Source organism: Caretta caretta, chromosome 5, assembly GCF_965140235.1.
Source record: "Caretta caretta isolate rCarCar2 chromosome 5, rCarCar1.hap1, whole genome shotgun sequence".
NCBI lineage: Eukaryota > Metazoa > Chordata > Testudines > Cheloniidae > Caretta > Caretta caretta.
This window is the reverse complement of record NC_134210.1, coordinates 118289809-118312381: the sequence shown is the minus strand read 5'-3', so window position 1 is coordinate 118312381 and position 22573 is coordinate 118289809. Positions and strand designations below refer to the sequence as shown.

The 22573-nt window shown below is 38.3% G+C and overlaps 1 long non-coding RNA gene across 1 annotated transcript in view; it reads left to right on the top strand.

The window, feature by feature from the left end:
* LOC125637324 (uncharacterized) overlaps positions 1-14066 on the top strand; it is a 98182-nt gene extending 84116 nt beyond the window's left edge. The window contains exon 3 of the long non-coding RNA XR_012668320.1: positions 13915-14066. This is a non-coding gene — a long non-coding RNA (uncharacterized LOC125637324). The remainder of the gene's footprint in view (positions 1-13914) is intronic.
* Positions 14067-22573: the final 8507 nt, after the last annotated feature.

Sequence of the window (22573 nt, the reverse complement as noted above, 5' to 3'; positions counted from 1 at the left end):
TTTTTTATTGGCTGCAGATTTTAGTATTTTCAGTGCATCACCAAAGTTGTTAGTGGGGCAGGGGGAGTTGGAAGGCTTGAAAGTTCAAATTTTTGAGATCCAGGCAGGTATTGAAAGCTATTTATAAGGGTAAGCACATTAAATAGATATTAGTGATAAAGTGAACAGCAGAGGGGGGGAAAATCAACGACATTTTTAATTGTCAGCATTAGGTTTCAGATTTAACAAATCCATGAAATGAATATGACAGAACTGTCCTAGACCTCTTACCTCAGGCTATCTGAAAACTCCAAGAAACTACTTGCATTGGTTTACATTTGTATCACATTTTTTAAGGCTTTCTTCACAACTCTGAAGGCTAGAAAGATTTTTGTTTTCCTTTTCAACGAAAGCTTCAGCTTTACAACACAATTCTACAACAAGAAGTAGATGCTGGAGAATCACAGAATGCATGGGACTCTGCTTCCATCAGCCTTGATGGTACATGACCATCCAGTCAACTGGTACCATGCTTGCAAGCGGAATATTAAAGAACTCTCAAAGAAAAATATTATTTTAATTATTTATTTACTCAGACCAGATTTTGCCACCATTACTCATCCTGAGTAGTACCTGTTGACCTCAGTCTTGCTTCTACTGACTTCAGTGGGTCTACTTAATGTGAGTAAGGGTAAAAAATAAAATCAGAGAGCATACAATAGCTGATCCTAAACACTACAGTACTTTGAGAAACAACCTAAGTCCCTCTTATTAACTTGGTAAAATCTACTGATGAGTGAAAATCCCAGAAGTAAGTTGTGGGTGACACATGAAATGAAAAACTCCTGCCTACATATTACACAGAGATCATGCTGACCATGTTTTGCAATCACTGCTGTCCTGTGCTATTTGCTGTAGTGTGAGACTGAGATGCAGCCAGAAAAGCCCAACTCCCAAACGTCTCCATCAAAAGACCAAGCAAATAAACTAGCTATCAAAGGGAGATCGCTCAACCTGTTTGAAGGCTTTCCTCTCCCCAGCTAGCAAATAGGCTGCAGTTGTGGGCAAGAGGGCCCTATTTTGTGCAGGCTTGATATCCTTTTTAAAGCCTATATTTCAAAGCAATAAAATATATCAAAACATGTGAGGAAAACCTGCATAGATAGATATGGCCTCTTTTCCCCTTTCAACAGCTTTTTATAAGCTATGTTATATGGAAGTGTTTGTCTCTGACATGATATACTAGATGTTGCGAGTCTAAAGCTGCAAAAAAATAACTACACAGACAGCCTGATAAGACGGGAACTCAGAGAGAGATCACAAGACATATGGCAGGTTGGGAAGTTCCTATCCCAGAGGAGGCCTTTACCATCTAGTTGTAGGCAACATTGTGTATTTGTAAATTTCCATTGTAGCAGCTCAGTTGGGTAGTCCAGAATTGTTACCCCCATCGGCATGCAATTTGTCTTGCCTGCTGGTAGCTCATAAGTTGTGTGTGTAATTAAAGTGTTCCCCTAGCTTCAGTCATTGGGGAACCTGCTTATCTGTAAGCATCCAGCTCCCTCTCTACAGAGTGGCTCCGTAGCTGCTGACGTGTGAAACATTATGTCAGGCTGCCATTGAACAGCCTTTCTGCTGAGGATCATTCCCATTGTGTCTAATCAGGATATCCCTATGGTGCTTCTGACTATACCAGGCAATATTCTACCTCTCCTCCTCCATCAGTCAAAAGTTGACAGAGTGAGGCTAGTAAAGGCTGGGAGTGACTTAACAATGGTTAACATAGTTTTCCCCCACACTTGAACCCAAATCACCCTTATGAGTGAGGCAGTCTAAATTCTGGGCTATCCTACTATCAGAACCCTATAATTTCCCACCACTAAATAAGACAGAAAAGTAAATCCAAGATTGTAGTTTTACACCTCAAATCACTACCATTCACCTGTCCCTCAAAATTAATTGTCAATATTTCTACTCCATTGATTTTTAGGATTATGCTTACTTAGGAACTTACTGTCATTTGTAGGGAATATGAAAACATATGTAAGTACAAACATGGATTGATACATTCTGAAGGGTATTTGGTGTAAGTAAACAATGACCAAGTGTCAGACATGCAAATAGTGAAAGGGTGCAATGACCATAGTGATAGAATTTTGCTCAGGGTAGATCTATTGCCTGAGATTACCTAAAGTCAGAGGCATTACGCTCAACTGACTGAATGATGTATATGGTCATTTTAAAAAATACTATGGAGACAGTCATGCTTGATTTTATTCTCCTGTTTGATTACTTACTGCACTGATGCCTTTGGACCAGGTTACAGCTGATTTGGGTACACAACAAAGGGAGAATTTGCACAAAGCTTCACCTTCTGTTTGCTCCCTTGAGAAGGGTTACACACAATATTTGTTCTTACGTGCATTCAGAGAGCAAGGATCTGGGGTTTCTAGCTTTGATGGTGGCACGGGCTACACTACAGAGAAAGAGCCCTAGATCCCACCTTCTCCAGCACCGGCCAGCAGAGCTGACCTGGTACATAGGAAGCAGCAAATGTTATATTTTTCAAATGATGCAGCAGTGGCCATACTCAGCACTCCTGGTGCCTCAGCTCTCAAGTCATGCACAAAGCCAAGGGGAGCTCCTGCTGGCTCATTGCACCTCCATGCACTGCTTTTCATGGGCTGCCTTTTAAAGCCATATTTCAGACACTTTTGGGCATAAGGACTTCTGCAAAAAAGTCATCTTTGTGTGCTGAAGTCTCCATACGATGTCAGTGAGACAGTAGGTATGGCTCACTGTCTTCCATTGTGTACTGTCACCCTCTCACAAGAGCACAAGTCTAATTTTGGTCATGTGACCAATTAACCGAACAGATATTGATTTAAAAAATCAGAGAGGTTTTATAAATAGAACTACTTAGAAAGGGGAAAATAGTTAAATTCCTTGCTGCAAAACATGTTCTAAAATATAGTTTGTTTCCCAGAAAGGTTGTATTTATCCTGTGCCAGAGACGCTGAGCAGGCAGGCAAGTACCATGATTTAATAAAGGTCTCAACTAGAACATCAGATAGAAGATGTTGGAAGTGAGTGTGCCCTCCCATCAAACATTGCAACCCATCTTCAATCAATCTGCCAGAAATTAAGGCCATGAAAAGCCACAGGAAAATAATTCCATTTTGATTCGTTAGGCTGATAAAACGGATTCAAAATTATTTTCAATATGCTCACTTATAAAGATAAAATAAAGGATATTTTTTTGAAGCAAGGCACCTATTCTATTGTTGAAAACGTCAAGAAGAGGTTATGTAGCTACCAATGTAGCTACCAATGTCCCTTGGTATAGCGCAGACAGCCATAGTACAATCCACTTTTATGAATAAGACACTTGGCTAGCAAAATCCATAATGATTTCAATTTGTGCAAGAATTTACAAATCAGATTTATTATATACTTATTAGACTAGTTGTTACTTTGTTACAAAATCCATTCAAACATTTGTTAAAATGTCACATCACCGCTGGCAAGACTTTTGCATAACAGATTTAAGGGTTTTTTTTCAACAGAGAAAACATAATTGATATCATTTGAATTCTTAGATGAATATACACTTAAGTTAATGTTGACCAAACTAACTTTTTCAGTCATTATTCTGTTTTATCACTAAAATGTCCATAAAATTAGCATTTTTAATACTAAACAAGATTTTAGAAATACTTCCATGAATAGGGTAAACAGTTTGCTTTCTTCCAAAACCAGTTACCTATAAAGCCATCATAAAACCTGCTAAGCCATAAGGTTGCAGAGTTAATAGTATAATATTTCCAACAGATTGTTTGAGCCTTATCAACTCACAAGACAGCAGATACTGCCAGTGTCAGGATGGGAATTGGCAATTGATGAAAGCAGTTTCACCTCCTTGGGTCTCTGATTACAAATCTACAAAATGGTTTCAAATTCCAATTAAGGGTCTAATTCAAAGCCCATGGATGTCAATGGAGTTGTTCTATTGACTCCTATGGGTTTGGACCAGGCCACAAGCTACCAGAGGATTCACCCTTGTTGTTTAAAACACTGACTGTTTCTGTGGCAGATGAGGGTAACGAAAAATGGCAAAATCAAAATATCACAGAAGGATTTTTCCTGAGATTTATCCTCATAGCCACAGTCAGTCTTCCAAGAAATAAGTGGTTGTGAGTGAGTTTCCTGGCAATTCTTCAGCACACAAGGATAATTTACCTGTATGTGTTTTGCTGGAGGAAATGAAAAGAAATAAAGGCCCAGCTTGCATTTGCTCGTTCAGGTAATCATTTTAATTGCTTCCTACTCAGTGTTCAGACAGCTGAAACTTGTATGGCTTTGACTCAGGTGTCTTTAAAGAAATTGCCACAGCATATGGGATAAACTAGGCTGATCTTGCTTGTTTTCCTGAGACACAGTCTATCTTGGGCTGGAAGACTGGCCTTCCCAGAGTACTGATGCTACGAGTTTAGTCCATGAGGCTGTCAGTCATAATCTCTTAAACTGTTTTCAGAACACATCTCCTGTTTGGCTCATTTTATCCAAATTTTCCTTGTTTCCTTCTAAACTTCTGCACAGATGTGGGATTTAAGGAGGGAAATGCTAGTTTCTGTAGTTTTTCATTGGGATAAATAGTATGATTAAAAATTAAAGGAATTATTGTAGTAAACTAAATTTTACCTATAGTAAAAGCTAGGGATTGCTTGGATTTCCAGTAGACCAAGGAATGGAACTTTGAGCCTTTTTGCTGAGGTAGCTACCTGGACTTGTTTCCTTGTAGAAAAAGGATAAACCTATAGTTAGACTTGAAAGGATTAGATTTTTATTGGTAATTGTCAGGGGAAAAAAAACCCTGATTTCACTGAACCCACACAGGCAAAAAAATATTTCCATTGCTAATCATCAAAATTTACTGATAAGCAGAGAAAGACAAGCTGCTTGAGAACTTATTAGAGGTTGATTTAAGGATATGTACTTGGTATATTTGGCATGTGATATTGACAATTTGTGTTTTAATGGTTGTAAAGCTTTAACTTTTTGAATCTCAGCATCTACTAATTATTGTCAGAGCCCCTATTCCCTGACTCCCTGACAATTTCCTGAAATGCTGACAATTTAAATTATTAAAATGAAAAAGATGCCTACAATAAACATTGTTGGGTTTTGTTTTGTTTTTAATGAATTCTGCCAAACCTATCGATCGTTAAGGGAAATTATCTAATGAATACTTGTCCAAACAAACAAAAAGGTTAAAGGCCAACAGAAGACTGTTCCAGCTTACTGAAAGAATCCTCTCTCCAGGCTGCAGAGAGGATTCTTTCAGTAAGCTGGTAAACAAATCCTCCATAAAGGCAACAATATTCTATGTCCTGGACTGTTCCTTCTTCACACAGACTAAACATAGAGATTTAGTCCCTGTGAAAAGAAATCATTTAGCCAAAGGATTAGTGAAGCAAAGGTACTTTATCTGGCAAACCTTAGATTTTTATCAGAATTTTTATTAGGATGTTTGCCTTTTTAAAATTAAAATTAAAACTTTGGCGCATATATTGTATGGATCCCAAGACCATAAAGAAACAATGTGATTCTCTTGTCTGACTTCCCATATAACACAATTTCCACCCAAATAATTTCTAGAGCAGCTGATTATCCACCACAACCCCCAAATCTTTTTCAGAGTAACTGCTTCCCAGGAAACAGTCCCTCATCCTGTAAAGATGGCCTACATTCTTTGCTCCTCGATGTAGACATTTACATTTAGCAGTACTGAAATGCATATTGTTTGCTTGTGCCCAGTTTACCAAGTGATCCAGATCACTCTGAATCGTGACTGTTTACCAGTCCCCAAATGTTGGGTCATCTGCAAACTTTATCAGTTTTCTTCCAGATCATTGATAAAAATGTTAACTAGCCTACAGCCAAGAATTGACCCCGGCAGGTCCTCACTGGAAACAGACCCACTCAATAATGATTCCTCATTTACAGTTACATTTTGAGACCTACCAGTTAACCAATTTTTAATCCATGTAATGTGTACAATGTTAATTTTATATATTTTTAAATCAAAATGTCATGCAATACCAAGTCAAACTCCTTACAGAAGTCTATTACGTCAACACTATTACCTTTTGTCTACCAAATATTTAATCTCATTTAAAAAAAAAAAAAGTAAATTTGACAGGCTCTATGTTACATAAACCCATGCTGATTTTCATTAATTACATTACCCTCCTTTAATTCTTTATTAATTGAGTTCCATATCAGCTTCTCCATTCTCTTGCCCAGGCCTATAACTATCCAGATTATTTTGTTGTTTAAAAATTGACACAATGTTAACTTTCTTCCAGTCTTCTGGAACTTTCCCAGTGCTCCAAGACTTATTGAAAATCAACATTAATTGTCCAGCAAGCTCCTTAGCCAACTCCTTTAAAACTCTTGGCTGCAAGTTATCTGGACCTGCTGATTTTAAAATGTCTAACTTGAGTAGCTTCTGTTTAACATGCTCCAGAGATACTAGTGGGATGGAAAGAGTATTATGTACATTATGTGATGAGACTACATCATCGGTTTTCCCCACATACAGAACAGAAATATTTATTGAATATTTCTGCCTTTTCTGCATTATTAATGATACTTCTACCATTTCCATATAGTAATGGACCGATACTATTGTCAGGATTCTTTTTGTTCCTAACATATTTTTAAAAGTCCTTATTGTCCTGAACTCTGTCTCTCAATGATAGCTCCTTGTTTCCCTTTGCTTCCCTTCCCAAAATTTTAATGAATATTCATTACTATCAGCTTTCCCTTTGTTTAATTTGTTATATATATATTTTTTATAGCTGCCTTCATGTCCCACTAAACCAGATTGTTGTGGGTTGTTTTTTTTTTAAATCAGCACAGCCTTCCTCCTTCCTCATTTGTAGGACTATGACTTTCTCGATATCTAGAAAGATATTATTACATGATTCCTGATTATCATTTACATTTTTCTGACTAAATTCTTCTTCCTAGTTTATTTGGCTCATAATTGTTTTCAACTTAGTGAAATTGGCCCCCATTAAACGGGGGGGGGAGGGTTTGTTTTTTTTTTTAATTAAAGTATTTCATATATTTTTAAAAGCCTGAGAGATCTGCACCTTAAAAACACAGGGATGAAGTGAGCTGTAGCTCACGAAAGCTTATGCTCAAATAAATTGGTTAGTCTCTAAGGTGCCACAAGTCCTCCTTTTCTTTTTAGGGACTATTTTGACTCTTTGGTTCAATGGCACTACTGCTGATTTACACTTTTGTAAATGAAAGATGTATTGGAAGCCCTCAGCATCTAACCATTCTGTTGCTATATTTAACACGTATGGTATAGACCACAACTTCTCTTGAAGGACTCTTTTAGGAACCACACACTTTGAATATTCCTGCAAGGTGAAAGTTAAACTATGTGTTAGTGGAATGATGCAAAGTAAGCAGCAGTCATGTGAAAGACAGCCAAAAAAGATTTTCTTTAAAAATGATTTAAAGTCCTAAATGATTAATCAAATGCACATAGATTTCAATATGACAAATACATTTCATTTTTCTTTTACATGTAATGCATTCATTTCATTTCTCCTTTACCAGTCAAAACTAAAGTATAGGCCTAGATTGTAAGCTCTTTGGGGAAGAGACCGTCTTTTTCTTCTTTAGATGTGCAGTGCCTCTCACCACAGGGTCCTGGTCAACAACTGGTGCTCATAGACTCTACCACAATACAGACAATAAATAATATTTATATTGCAATAGTATCTAGCAGTCTCGGTCCCATTGTGCTAGGCATTGCACAAACTTATAATAAAGATGTTTCCCCTATGATACCTGAAATTGGAGTGATGCCATCAACTGCTATAAGGTCCCAAATACAGCACAGAGCAAGTTCTAGCCATGGGCATGAGAGGTGTCCTGTGAGTATTTAGCAGTGAGCTAACAAGTGCACTCTCAAGTCCTCCATCTTGCACTCCTGTTCCAGGGGTTAGATTTCAGTCTGCAATTATTCTCTCACTAGAACTTTTTCTCCATTGCTACATGAAATGGACAATAAAAGTATATAATTATTTTCCAATTCAGTTCCACATCAACTGCTTACTTGAAAGCAACTGTGTAGTATTTGGCCATCACTGCAAAATACCTAATGGCGATAAGAGTAGCGGGTTTGTGCTCAGTTGAGCTTTTGCCGAAAAAACTTCACTTTTTTAGAGTTTTTATCTTTTAAAGTTCTAATTTAATTACACTTTGTGTAAAAAAATTCTGCCTGTATTGCTTATAGGCTAATCCCTTCCTCAACGTCAATAGAACTCAGTTAATTTTTCAATTAGCTACTGTATGTTAAATAACTCATTTGCATGTCTTACACAAGAATCTGAAAGCAAAAATATCTCACAAGTGGATCATTTTTTTAAACATACAAAATGCATTCTTTCCAACTGTAATTTTTCACCATCTAATGCTTAATTAACCAAGCACAGGAAGTGTGTGCATATTTTGTTTTGTGTTTACTAAAATTTTAGTCTTTGCCAAAATCTAAACTATGAGTGAAACTATGAATGCTTTTAAACAAATCAATGTAAAAAGATATAATTTGTTACAAATGGATTGCATCCCTTTAAATTGTCTGCTAGCAGATTGGCAAGGGAATTATTATACAGTTGCATCAACATTCTTCCCTCAACATTCCCAACCTGCTCGTCCCTGGCTGTCTTTTGTGAGGGTATTCTGCTGCTCTGTCACCTATTGGTAGCCTGCATCTGGCCCTCCTGCAGTGGGATCTGACAGGTATCAGTTCTTAGGCATGCCTAAGGTATGAGTCCCCCCTCCACCGAGATAGCTGGGGGAAATGTCTAGTTAGAAAATTCCACTTTAGTGGGGCTTCAGCTTCAACTCGGACTTCAAGTAACTTGTTAGCTATGGGTTGGCGGTCAGTGCTTCAGTGGCTTTGCAAATGCTTTTGGATGGAAATGTAGGCACTTTTGGGGTTCGGCAACCGCTAAGTGCTGGTTTCGAGAATGTTAGCGGTGGACTTAGGCACCAAAATTCCTTTGAAAATTTGAGACCTACCTCCCCAGTGGTATTGCTAAGGGTTAATTCATAATTGGTTGTGCTTCTGTTTGGTGATCTCAGATGTGTTATAAAATTTCAACTACTTCCTATAAAATAAAATCTCCATGTCTCTTGTTGGGCGCAACTTTTTGCCTAGATGAGGCCATGTGTGTGACTGCTCATTTGAATAGTTTCCTTGATGTTACATACCTGTGTATGCAGTTTCAAGTTCTCTGGGGCAGATTCTTGTCATGCATGCCTTTAAAGACCCTAGAACATTTTTGAGAGCTCTACAATAATAAAGGGAGAGAAAAATATTCACTACTTCCTAAATGAAATCCATTAAATTGCAGCACAGTCACCAGAGAGAGCTATATTTAAAGACTTTCTTTTGATATAATTTTTTCCCTAAAGAATCTATTGCAATTCTAGTTCTTAAAGCTACAGTTAAAGAACGGCAGTCACCTCTATTTTGGAATCATTTTGTGCTGGGTTTTTTGAGCCAAAGGTCACATAAAAAGTGCACCAGAGATTTAATATTGGAATCTTAAGATGACTTGCAACTTGTCTCTGAGAACTCTGATTGTGCTAAGATATTCTTGTTTGGTGGCTGAGGCAAAACTAGCTATCTGGTGTGACAGAATGCGTTTGGCAGTGTTCCAAAACTACATCATTCCTAAAGCAAGAGATAAAATAATTAGCATATTTATCTGAACACTTGAGCCTTTACAAAACCATGTTTCAAAAAGTGAAGAGTAATTTTTAAAGGATCATTAAAGGGAACCTGATCCCAAAGCAGTTAAAATGAAATACCACTGCAGCATCTGTGGATTCTAATACTATAATGGCTACAGAGTCAATAGCTATTGAATCCCAAATGCAGTCCCATTCATTCAAATGGTGACTTTCATACTAGTTTGGTATAGTTTTATCCTGATCCCACTTGAATTTTGCTATTTAAGCGGGAGCATGACTGGACCGTTTAGATTATAAGGAACTTACTCCGTAAAGATATTACTGTGATCTGGGTGAACCCTCAAAACATCACTATGGGGTTCTGTCACTATCTGCCTTGTGTCCATGGGTTTCCCTATACTGGGCAGATTTGGTTCAGAGTGCTGACACCAGCAATGTGCTCATAACACAATGGTCTCATCCTGACTTCACCGCTCCACTTACGCCTTGCAGATGACCCCAACAACACATTGGGTACCAAGCCTCCTCGAAATCATCTCTCCTGCATTTTCCAGTTCCTCCTACTGGACACTCACAGAGGTAACACCAACTTCACTGCCTCCAAAGAGTCAGTACACACAACCACTTGTTATCTCAGCAGGGGTTATACATTTCACCTGAATATTCAGCACTGAAATGCTTTGTAGTAACACTAAGAATACGTTTATTAACACAGAAAATAGATTCAAGTGATTTCAAGCAAGAATGAAAGAGATATGAAAAGGTTATCAACAAAACAAAAATAGCCCTTTTGCTAGTGTCTAGAACTTAATTCTAGAAAGATGTAGCTTTGTTTAGCATAGTTTCTTATTCACATCAAGTTGTCAGCATGTTCCAGTCTGTTTTGGCAGGAGAACCAATCTTTCATAAATACAAAGCACTGTTCTTCTTGGTTCTCTCAGGTGACGGATGACTTGAATGTCTCTTTGCTCCTTATATTACGCCAGAGTTCATTGTCTCTGTTTCAAGAGCCAGGAAGGCTTCCTGGGTGTGCAGATTCCATTCCTCCATCATGATCATAAAGCAGTAATCTCTGCAGACTCCATTCCTCCATCATGATCTTTAAGCAGTCATCTCCCCCACTTGCTAACGTGATGGCTTTGTTGACCTTACATGAAAATGTACTTTTCATTGTCCTCTGTGATCAGTCTGGTCACACAAGTACATGTGCGTTCCTTTCTCAAAGGCAGGGTAGGCTTTTTGTGCTGCCTGCCAAACACATTTTAATTACAGATTTCCAGCATGCCTTTAAAACTCTTTGTACATACATCATGCAATAATTTTCAGGACCAGCATGATACCAGTTTGTATATGATACTTTACATGACACTTTTGAGATACAGATGATGACAATAGTGTGTTGGGACAATGAGTGTGTCAGGCCTGATGTGAGTCATGGCTTGGTTTGCCCTCTGCCAGTGTACTACCTACTCAAGATTCTCTAACAGATCTTAGCATGAGAACTCCCTAGTGAGGCTGGTCAAATATTTTCCATCTAAACTGTTTTTTGATGGAAAATTTAGTTTTGGATGAAGAAATTTTCTGCCACATAATCTTTCAACTTTTCCTCAAACTGAACACACAAAAACTGATATTTTTAATTTGGAAATGCCATCATAGTGCCTCATGAGAGTTGTAGTTTGTTTCCTCATGCCCGCCATTGCCCAGGTTACTCAGCAGGACTACATCTCCGATGACATACCATGGCAAGGGACTCATACCAGGGCCATGGCCTCAGCAAAAGGGGAATCCATGGTGCATCAAACAAGGTGTAGTCTGGTCTGGGAACCCAGCCCACAGAGGACAATAGGGCCATACAAACTACAGCTCCTGTGAGACCCCACTGTAACGTTTTTAAATCCAAATGTTCAATTTTGAGTTAAGAATTTTCAGTGTACATTTTTCAACTTTTGATTATTTTTCTTTTTCTGAAAAATCAGAAATATCCCATTATCTGACAAGCTCTGAAGGCTATTTATTTGTTAAGGACAGTTGTAGGGGAATGGCAACTATGGATATATGCTAGGCAACATTGCCAGATTGTACCTGGTCTTCTGAGGAGGCCATGAAGTCCTCATTGTCGGCTTGGATTCATACCCCTTGTCCTTGGTGAAACTATTGACCCAGTTGGAACACTCTTCATCCTTCAGCTGATTCTTGAACCCATGAGGTCAACGCTCTCTCTGAGCAAAAACCTCTGGCCTTACCATCAATATTGCTAGTGCCAGAGGCTCTGGTATAACCAATATCTACATTTCCTGAAGCCCTTTCAGGGCTCTAGGCCCCCTTATCAGCTAGGTACAATAGGTCCCTCTCTCTTGTTAGGTATTATTTTATTTTAAGGAAATAAGGAGCTACTACTTAAGGACATTAAGGAAAGTTTAATTTAGTTTATATTATTTCCTGGATTTTTTTCCCCTTTCCTGTAAATGATACCACATTCTAGATCTCAACTGCAAACCAAGAAGCAGATTGTGAACATAAATTGGCTAAGGTTTTAACACCTATGTAAATCACAAGTGCTGTGAGAAAACACTAAGCAGGATGATATTTCTGACTTTTTTTTTTTTTAATAAAAGATTGCTAGGAAAATGATCAAAGAAACTTTCTGAATAAGGTGCTTTTTCTCTTATCCTGTGTCTCTATATGTGGAAACTTGTGATAGCGCAATCTGATACATTTCAGAGACAAAAGTACTGCTCTTCGTGTGTCTTGTCACAAAGAACAAAGTGTGGTTCATAGCCCTGTGGGCATATTTGGTTTCACCTTTAAAATTAATTGATCTCTTTTATTTAAACATAATTCATAGGTCTCTGTTGTTTTTGTTCTCTTTTTTGCATTCAATCCACATTTTCTATCTTTCTATAGTACCTATTCGTCTCTCTTTCAGAGATTTTTTGCTCGCATTTCCTTTTGTCTTTTCTTTCCTGTTATGCATTCTCTCCTATCTTTACTCACTCTCTTGTATTGTGTCATCGCCAATTGCTCTCCTTCCATCTTATCCATCTCTTGCACCCTTTCAATCTCAGTATTTCTGTCTGTACCTTCCTCTTTGATCTGTGTTTTCTACTCAATAAAGCCCTATTTCCCCATCCATCACTCATCCCCCATATATGTCCACTCATTTTCATACCACATATGTCCTCTCTCCCCACATACACACTCATCACTCATCCATTCTTTTCCACACACTCATACTCATTCTTTTCCCTCAAATCCACAGTGTATCTCTTTCCCACATCCAGCAACTCTTATGCATCCATTCATCATTTACTTTCCCTCCACTGTCCAATCTACTCTGTCATACCAACCACGTGCAACTGCTACTGTGTATGGAAGAAAGTACTCTTGGAGGTGGGTATGTTAGCTTGGGATCTTTTTCTCAGCTGTTTACTCAAGCTGTTTGCTGGGATCAGGATGAACTTAAGATTAAATAGATTTTCTCACATATTGAATACATGAAGTATATAATAAAAATCTAGAGTTGTCTGAAGCATTTAAAACTTTATATTAAAATAATCCAACCAGTCCAGCAAACCATTATAGATATGTTTTATTTTAATTCCATCTGAAATTAACAGGATTACTAATGTGCTTAACGTTCAGCTCATGGCCAGTTGTTTTTTTAACAAATGGGGCAATTCAGAGCAATTGCATCCTTATTTTAAAAGGGGAGAAAACACTTGTCTCAGGTAATAATTAGTAGAGCTTGTGGTAGCATATACTTCTACTGATGCAGTGAAGTACAGAGGTTGTGAAAAATGCTTTGCCCATATAAATTAATGAAACAAATGACCCATTTAAATCAAAATCTGTAGAGGTGGCAGTCATGTATTTTCTCCAGGTTAGGAGTCAAGTTATAGACATGAAATGGGGTGTGTCTGCTTTCTACATCTATATGTGAGGCCCTGAGCCTGCAAAGAGAACCACATGAGCAGCCCCCATGCCGAGACAGAGTCCCAGTGAAGTCAGAATTGTGGCCTTAGTGTGTGGGTTTCCTTTGTATATTATAAACATTCAGAAAATCTTATTCCATTTGTTTATTCACCTATTGATGTCATTTTTAGAGTTGTGAAAACTTTATATAATTATCGGTGGTTGTCATTTAAGCAGATGGATCAACCAGCTGTGAAATCGGACAGGATCAAGGGCTGCAAACCTGAAAGTGTGATATCCTGTAAAGTGCCACTGAAGCCTACATACACCAGATGGTCTGTGAGCTGAAGAGAAATGGCTTTCTAAATAAAGTTTCCAACATGTGACTGTTGATATGTTGCTATAAGTTTTCCCTCAATCAGCTTTTTATTCACAAATCAGTTTACATGGCCAAAATAAAGAGAGGGCTGATGGTCTTGTGATTAAAGCACTAGACTAAGACTCAGGAGAACTAGATTCTGTTCTTGATTCTACCACAGACTTCTCTGTGACCTTGAACAAGTCAGTTAATTTCTTGGTGCCTGAGTTCCCCATTTGTAATGTGAGGATGATAGTAATACTTTTCTCTGCTTCATGGGAGTGCTAGAATTAATCTATTAATGTATGTGAGTCTCAGCAGGTAGGGTTGTGGGCACCCTAGAAACACACGCTAAATAAAACAAATAAATAAAATATGTCCTTGAATGTCTACAAAGGCTTGGAAATGGCACTCTTTGCAATTTAACATACACATGTGATGCTACCATCATGGCTATACAAAACTGTTTGCTAAAATGTTACCGCAAAATAAAATTTCCATGAGTTCCCCCCCCCAAAAAAATCTTCTTACTGAAATATGTGAAATTTCATATATTTTTTTCAAGATTCAGTGCAAAATAGATTTTTATCACAATTCTATTTCTTATGTTGAAAGGGGTTTCCTTACCTTTCGTGTGTGGGGGGGGGGGTTGGGGTTTGGGTTTACCGGGGCTTTCAAGCTATTAAAAAAATTGCCATGATTAATCACATGATTAAAAAAATTAATCACAATTAATTGCACTGTTAATAATAGAATACATTTATTTAAATATTTTGGATGTTTTCTACATTTTCAGACGTTGATTTCAAATACAACACAAAATACAAAGTGTACAGTGATCACTTTATATTTTTATTACAAATATTTGCACTGTAAAAAACAAAACTTACAAATGTAGATTTATGTACAAAAAAAACTGCATTCAAAAATTAAATAATGTAAAACTTTAAAGCCTACAAGTCCACTCAGTCCTACTTCAGCCAATGGCTCAGACAAACAAATTAGGTGACAATTTGCAGGAGATAATGCTGCCTGCTTCTTGTTTACAATGTCACCTGAAAATGAGAACGGGAGTTTGCATGACACTGTTGTAGCCGGTGTCGCAAGATATTTACGTGCCAGATGTGCTAAAGATTCATATGTACCTTGATGCTTCAACCACCATTCCAGAGGACATGCATCCATGCTGATGACAGGTTCTGCTTGATAATGATCCAAAGCAGAGCAGACCGACGCATGTTCATTTTCATTATCTGAATAAGATGACACCAGCAGAAGACTGGTTTTCTCTTTTGGTGGATTGGGTTCTGTAGTTTCCACATCTGAGTGTTGCTCTTTTAAGACTTCTGAAAGCATGCTCCACACCTCATCCCTCTCAGATTTTGGGTAGCACTGCAGATTCTTAAATCTTGGGTCAAGTGCTGCAGCTATTTTTAGAAATCTCACATTGGTACCTTCTTTGTGTTTTGTCAAATCTGCTGTGAAAGTGTTCTTAAAATCAAAATGTGCTAGGTCACCGTCCGAGACTGCTATAACATGAAATATATGGCAGAATGCAGGTAAAACATAACAGGAGACATAGAATTCTCCCCCAAAAAATTCAGTCACAAATTTAATTAACACATCATTTTCTTAACAAGCCTCGTCAGCATGGAAGCATGTCCTCCGGAATGGTGGCCAAAGCATATGGGGCATACAAATGTTCAGCATATCTGTCATGTAAATATCTTGCAATGCTGGCTACCAAGGTGCCACGTGAACACCTGTTCTCATTTTCAGATGACATTGTGAATAAGAAGCAGTCAGCATTATCTCCCATAAATGAAAACAAACTTGTTTATCTTAGCGATTGGCTGAAGAAGAAGTAGGACTGAGTGGAGTTACAGGCTCTGAAGTTTGACACTGGGTGTTTTTTTTTAGAGTGGTTATGTAACAAAATAATGTATATTTGTAAGTTACACTTTCACGATAAAGAGACTGCACTACAGTACTTGTATGAGGTGTATTGAAAAATACTATTATTTTGTTTAGCATTTATACAGTGCAAATATTTGTAATCAAAAATAATAAGTGAGCAGTGTGCACTTTGTATGCTGAGTGGATGAGATGATGGTGTAGAGAGGAGGGGTTTAGATTTATTAGGAACTGGGGAAACTTATGCGATAGGGGGAGCCTATACAGGAAGGATGGGCTCCACCTAAACCAAAGTGGATCCAGACTGCTGGCACTTAACATTAAAAAGGTTGCAGAGTAGTTTTTAAACTAAGAGATGGGGAAAGCTGATTGCTGCAGAGGCACACATGGATCGGACAGAGACTTCTCTTAGAGGAGAATCTATTGATAGAGATTCTCTAGGTTTTAGTCAGGAGGAGAGGATGGAAGAGGATAAAGTATGGGCCAGATCAGATGAGAAACATTCACATAAAAAAGAATCTGACACATCAGAAAAGGGCAGACAAATAAACAGTGACAAGTTTTTAAAGTGCTTGTACACAAATGCTAGAAGTCTAAATAATAAGATGGGTGAACTAGAGTCCCTCGTGTTAAAGGAGGATATTGATATAATAGGCATCACAGAAACCTGGCGGAGTGAGGACAATCAATGGGACACAATCATTCCGGGGTACAAAATATATCAGAAGGACAGAACAGGTCATGCGGAGGAGGGGGGGAGGAATGGCACTATATGTGAAAGAAAATATAGACTCAAATGAAGTAAAAATCTTAAATGAATCCACATATTCCATAGAATCTCTATGGATAGTAATTCCATGCTCTAATAAGAATATAACAGTAGGGATCTACTATCAACCACCCGACCAGGACAGTGATAGTGACGATGAAATGCTAAGGGAGATTAGAGAGGCTATCAAAATAAAGAACTCAATAATAGTGCGGGATTTCAATTATCCCCATATTGACTGCATACATGTTACCTCAGGATGAAATGCAGAGACAAAATCTGTCGATACTTTAAATGACTGCTTCTTGCAGCAGCTGGTACAGGAACCCAAAAGGGGAGAGGCAACTCTCGATCTAGTCCTGAGTGGAGCACAGGATTTGGTCCAAGAGGTAACTATAACAGGACTGCTTGGAAATAGTGACCATAATATAATAACATTTAGCATTCCTGTGGTGGGAAGAACACCTCAGCAGCCCAACAATGTGGCATTTAATTTCAGAAAGGGGAACTATGCAAAAATGAGGTTAGTTAAACAGAAATTAAAAGATACCGTGACTAGAATGAATCTCTGCAAGCTGCATGGACACTTTTCAAAGACACCATAAGAGAGGCCCAACTTAAATGTATACCCCAAATTAAAAAGCACAGTAAAAGAACTAAAAAAGAGCCACCGTGACTGAAGAACCATGTAAAAGAAGCAGTGAGAGATAAAAAGGCATCTTTTAAAAAGTGGAAGTCAAATCCTAGTGAGATAAATAGAAAGGAGCATAAACACTGTCAAATTAACTGGAAAGATGTAATAAGAAAAGCCAAAAAGGAGTTTGAAGAATAGCTAGCTAAAAACTCAAAAGGTAATAACAAAATGTTTTTTAAGTACATCAGAAGCAGGAAGCCTGCTAAACAACCAGTGGGGCCCCTGGACGATCGAGATAAAAAAGGAGCGCTTAAAGCTGATAAAGTCATTGCGGAGAAATTAAATGAATTCTTTGCTTCAGTCTTCATGGCTGAGGATGTTAGGGAGATTCCCAAACCTGAGCCGTCCTTTGTAGGTGACAAATCTGAGGAATTGTCACAGATTGAAGTGTCACTAGAGGAGGTTTTGGAATTAATTGAGAAACTTAACAGTAACAAATCACCGGGACCAGATGGCATTCACCTCAAGAGTTCTGAAAGAACTCAAATGTGAAATTGCGGAACTATTAACTATGGTTTGTAACCTGTCCTTTAAATCAGCTACTGTACCCAATGACTGGAAGATAGCTAATGTAACGCCAATATTTAAAAAGGGCTCTATAGGTGATCCCAGCAATTACAGACTGATAAGTCTAACGTCAGTACTGGGCAAATTAGTTGAAACAATAGTAAAGAATAAAATTGTCAGACGCATAGAAGAACATAAATTGGTGGGCAAAAGTCAGCATGGTTTCTGTAAAGGGAAATCATGTCTTACTAATCTATCAGAGTTCTTTGAAGGGGTCAACAAACATGTGGACAAGGGAGATCCAGTGGACATAGTGTACTTAGGTTTCCAGAAAGTCTTTGACAAGGTCACTCACCAAAGGCTCTTACATAAATTAAGTTGTCATGGGGTAAGAGGGAAGATCCTTTCATGGATTGAGAACTGGTTAACAGACAGGGAACAAAGGAATAAATGATAAATTTTCAGAATGGAGAGGGTAACTAGTGGTGTTCCCCAAGGGTCAGTCCTAGGACCAATCCTATTCAACTTATTCATAAACGATCTGGAGAAAGGGGTAAACAGCGAGGTGGCAAAGTTTGCAGACAATACTAAACTGCTCAAGATAGTTAAGACCAAAGCAGACTGTGAAGAACTTCAAAAGGATCTCACAAAACTAAGTGACTGGGCAACAAAATGGCAAATGAAATTTAATGTGGATAAATGTAAAGTAATGCACATTGGAAAAAATAACCCCAACTATACATACAATATGATGGGGGCTAGTTTAGCTACAACTAATTAGGAAAGAGATCTTGGAGTCATCGTGGCTGGTTCTCTGAAGACATCCATGCGGTGTGCAGCAGCAGTCAAAAAAAGAAACAGGATGTTAGGAATCATTAAAAAAGAGATGGAGAATAAGACAGAGAATATCTTATTGTCCTTATATAAATCCATGGTATGCCCACATCTTGAATACTACATACAGATGTGGTCCTCTCATCTCAAAAAAAGATATACTGGCATTAGAAAAGGTTCAGAGAAGGGCAACTAAAATGGTTAGGGGTTTGGAACGGGTCCCATATCAGGAGAGATTAAAGAGACTAGGACTTTTCAGCTTGGAAAAGAGGAAACTAAGGGGGGATAGGATAGAGGTATATAAAATCATGAGTGGTGTGGAGAAAGTGAATAAGGAAAAGTTATTTACTTGTTCCCATAATATAAGAACTAGGGGCCACCAAATGAAATTAATGGGCAGCAGGTTTAAACCAAATAAAAGGAAGTTCTTCTTCACACACCTCACAGTCAACCTGTGGAACTTCTTGCCTGAGGAGGTTGTGAAGACTAGGACTATAACAGGGTTTAAAAGCGAACTAAATAAATTCATGGAGGTTAAGTCCATTAATGGCTATTAGCCAGGTTGGGTAAGGAATGGTGTCCCTAGCCTCTGTTTGTCAGATGGTGGAGATGGATGGCAGGAGAGAGATCACTTGAGCATTACCTGTTAGGTTCACTCCCTCTGGGGCACCTGGCATAGGCCACTGTCACCACACAGGATACTGGGCTGGATGGACCTTTGGTCTGACCCAGTATGGCCATTCTTATGTCCTTATGTTTAAATCAATTTGAAAATGTAGAAAAACATCCAAAATATTTAATACATTTTGATTGGTATTAACAGTGCGATTAATCGTGATTAATTTTTTTTAGTTAATCCTGGGAGTTAACTGTGATTAATTGACAGCCCTAATATATATATATATATGCAGATAAAGTTCAAGAAGGATATTCCTACTGTAATATATTATATGGCATATAAACTTATTTTCAGAAAAGATGAGTAAGGCAAGAAATGCTAACTTTACAGGGGTAAACTCTGCCTTCTGCACCATCAGGCAGTGGAGAAGGGCTATGCAGCAGTTGGAAAATACAGGAGGAATAGGAATTCCAGCTGACAGCCAGAATTTCCCCCAGGATCTCACCATACAACAACATGCTTGCTGCACCACTCTTGAAGAATGTGAAACATGCTGCCCCCGCCATAATAGCTAGCTGAGCTATCTGTTGTGGGTAGAGAACCAGTGGAGCCATGGCCTGACACTTACTCCATTCTTATTCAGATACCTAGACCCTCAACAGGAGGAAGCAATGATTAAGCTCCCAACAGGATTCCTCTTCAGAGGCACAAAAGGTAGTAAAGCTTCTTGTGCCTTCTTGGTGCTGGCCAACAGTAACTTCTAATTTCAGTGGGACTATTTGAAGAGTGAGATACTATGACACATGAAGAAAAGGAGTACTTGTGGCACCTTAGAGACTAACCAATTTATTTGAGCTACAGCTCACTTCATCAGATGTATACATCTGATGAAGTGAGCTGTAGCTCACGAAAGCTCATGCTCAAATAAATTGGTTAGTCTCTAAGGTGCCACAAGTACTCCTTTTCTTTTTGCGAATACAGACTAACACGGCTGTTCCTCTGAAATATGACACATGAATAACGGTGACACAGTCTAGCCCTTCATTTGTCAGATAAATAATGTGTTCCGCAGAAATTTGTAAGATTTCCTAGGACCAGTTTCTTATGTCCTTACTCTAGTTTGGTAAAATTGGACTTTTATTAAACCTAGACTCTTAAAAAAACACAGTTTGCACAAATGTCATTTCTGGCGAGCCTTTTAGGAGCACACCATCTCTCCACGGACCACACCCTACTCATATTCATGAGTGTGTCCCCTTTGACCTCTTGGTAGAACTCCAATCCTTAAAGGGACAGGGTGCAGTAAAACAATCCTGGCATTCCAGTGAGTTTGTAAACAACACAATTTTTTTTTAAAAAATCATTCACATTAAAATACTCTAACATACATATGTATTAGGAAAAACTTTTTCACTAGGATGGTGGTGAAACACTGGAATGCGTCACCTAGGGAGGTGGTGGAATCTCCTTCCTTAGAAGTTTTTAAGATCAGGCTTGACAAAGCCCTGGCTGGGATGATTTAGTTGGGGATTGGTCCTGCTTTGAGCCGGGGGTTGGACTAGATGATCTCCTGAGGTCCCGTCCAGCCCTGATATTCTATGATTCTGTGATTAACTTAGGAGTGCTCCACCAGGGTATAAGAATTTGCCAAACTTGCCCTCCAATTATTAATGTATTTCATGTCTTGTGGCATCGTGCTGATTTGGAACAGTTTTGGTTTGGCAAGTATTAAAGAAAGAATCTTTCCATATTGTTGCACCACAAATAGTATTTATAATGCAGGAGAGAAGAGGGGAATTCTCTGACCCCTTTGAATTTGTCTTAGTGCTTGCTTATTTTTAACAAAAAAAAAAAATATCTACCCGCTGATCCTTTCTCGTATTTATAAAACATTTAGCAGCTAAAATCAGCTTGCTTTAATATTAATTTCAGCACACAATGTTATTGCTTTGGATAACAGTGTCAAATGCTGCTCTGTTACACCAAAATAAATCTGGAGTCAACACCAATTCACATCAATGTAACTCGTAGCAGAATTTGGCGCGAAGCCATCAAACTATGTTGCAAACGTTATCGTAACAACGTTCTTTTTAAAAAGGCGTTACTGGAAGTTAAATGCAAACCAGAAGACATTTTAGTACCACATGTCCTTTTCCATGCAGCCTGCCAAAAAAAAACAAAAAAACAAAAAAACCCCAACAGGCAGTTCATGTGCTGAAACCACTGTCTGTCATACTCACTTATATTGTCCCATTGCTTTCCTGGTGTTTGTCTGTCTATAGCCAGCGTCTCTCTCTTGTCTTATACCTCAAACTGTGTGGAACAGGGACTGTCTTTTTGTTCTGTGTTTATACAGCATCTAGCACAATGTGGACCTAGTCCATGACACAGTACTGAAGTAATATTCATAATTTCTAATATATCCTTTCTAGTCTACCATTCACTGGGGGAAAAAAAAAAGGCTTGTCTTGAACCAGGATACGCCCGAGCATATGTGGGGTTTCTGGTGAGTAGAGGTGAGTGAAAACTGGAATTTCTGTCTGGTGGGAAATTCTGATATTTTGACTTTTTTTTTTTTCATCTCACATTGGGCTGAACAGCTAAAATATTAGAATTTTCTACAGAATGAAAATTTCAGAAATTTCTTAATTCAGAAATGTCAAAATGCCTTATTTTGAATCAGTTCAACATTAAACTATAGTTCCTGGTAGCATCATAATAATTCCTGTAGTTCTCTGTGTTTTGTGCCTCCATTGTCCCCTGTGGCCTGGGTTCCCTGGGCAGACTATGTCTCTCATAAGGCAATGTAGTCATATGACTCCCATGAAGCACTGCAGGTCATTCAGCGACGGGCTCACATGATGGTTGGTGTTTCTACATTTTCTGTCAAAATCAAGGCACTTAGAGCCTTGGATCGACATATTTAACTATTATTTATATCTAAATTAATAAAATAAATAAGAACGGCCATACTGAGTCATACCAATGGTCCATCTGGCTCAGTATCCTGCCTTCCAACATTGGCCATTGCCAGAGATTCAGGAGGGAGGGTACACCACAGGGCACTTGGAGTGCTCCAGCCCTCTCTTTCCCTCCTGACAGTCAGACATTTAGGGTCACCTCAAGCAAGGGGTTACATCCCTGACCATAGCCATTGATGGACCTATTCTCCATGAATTTATCTAGTTCTGTTATGAT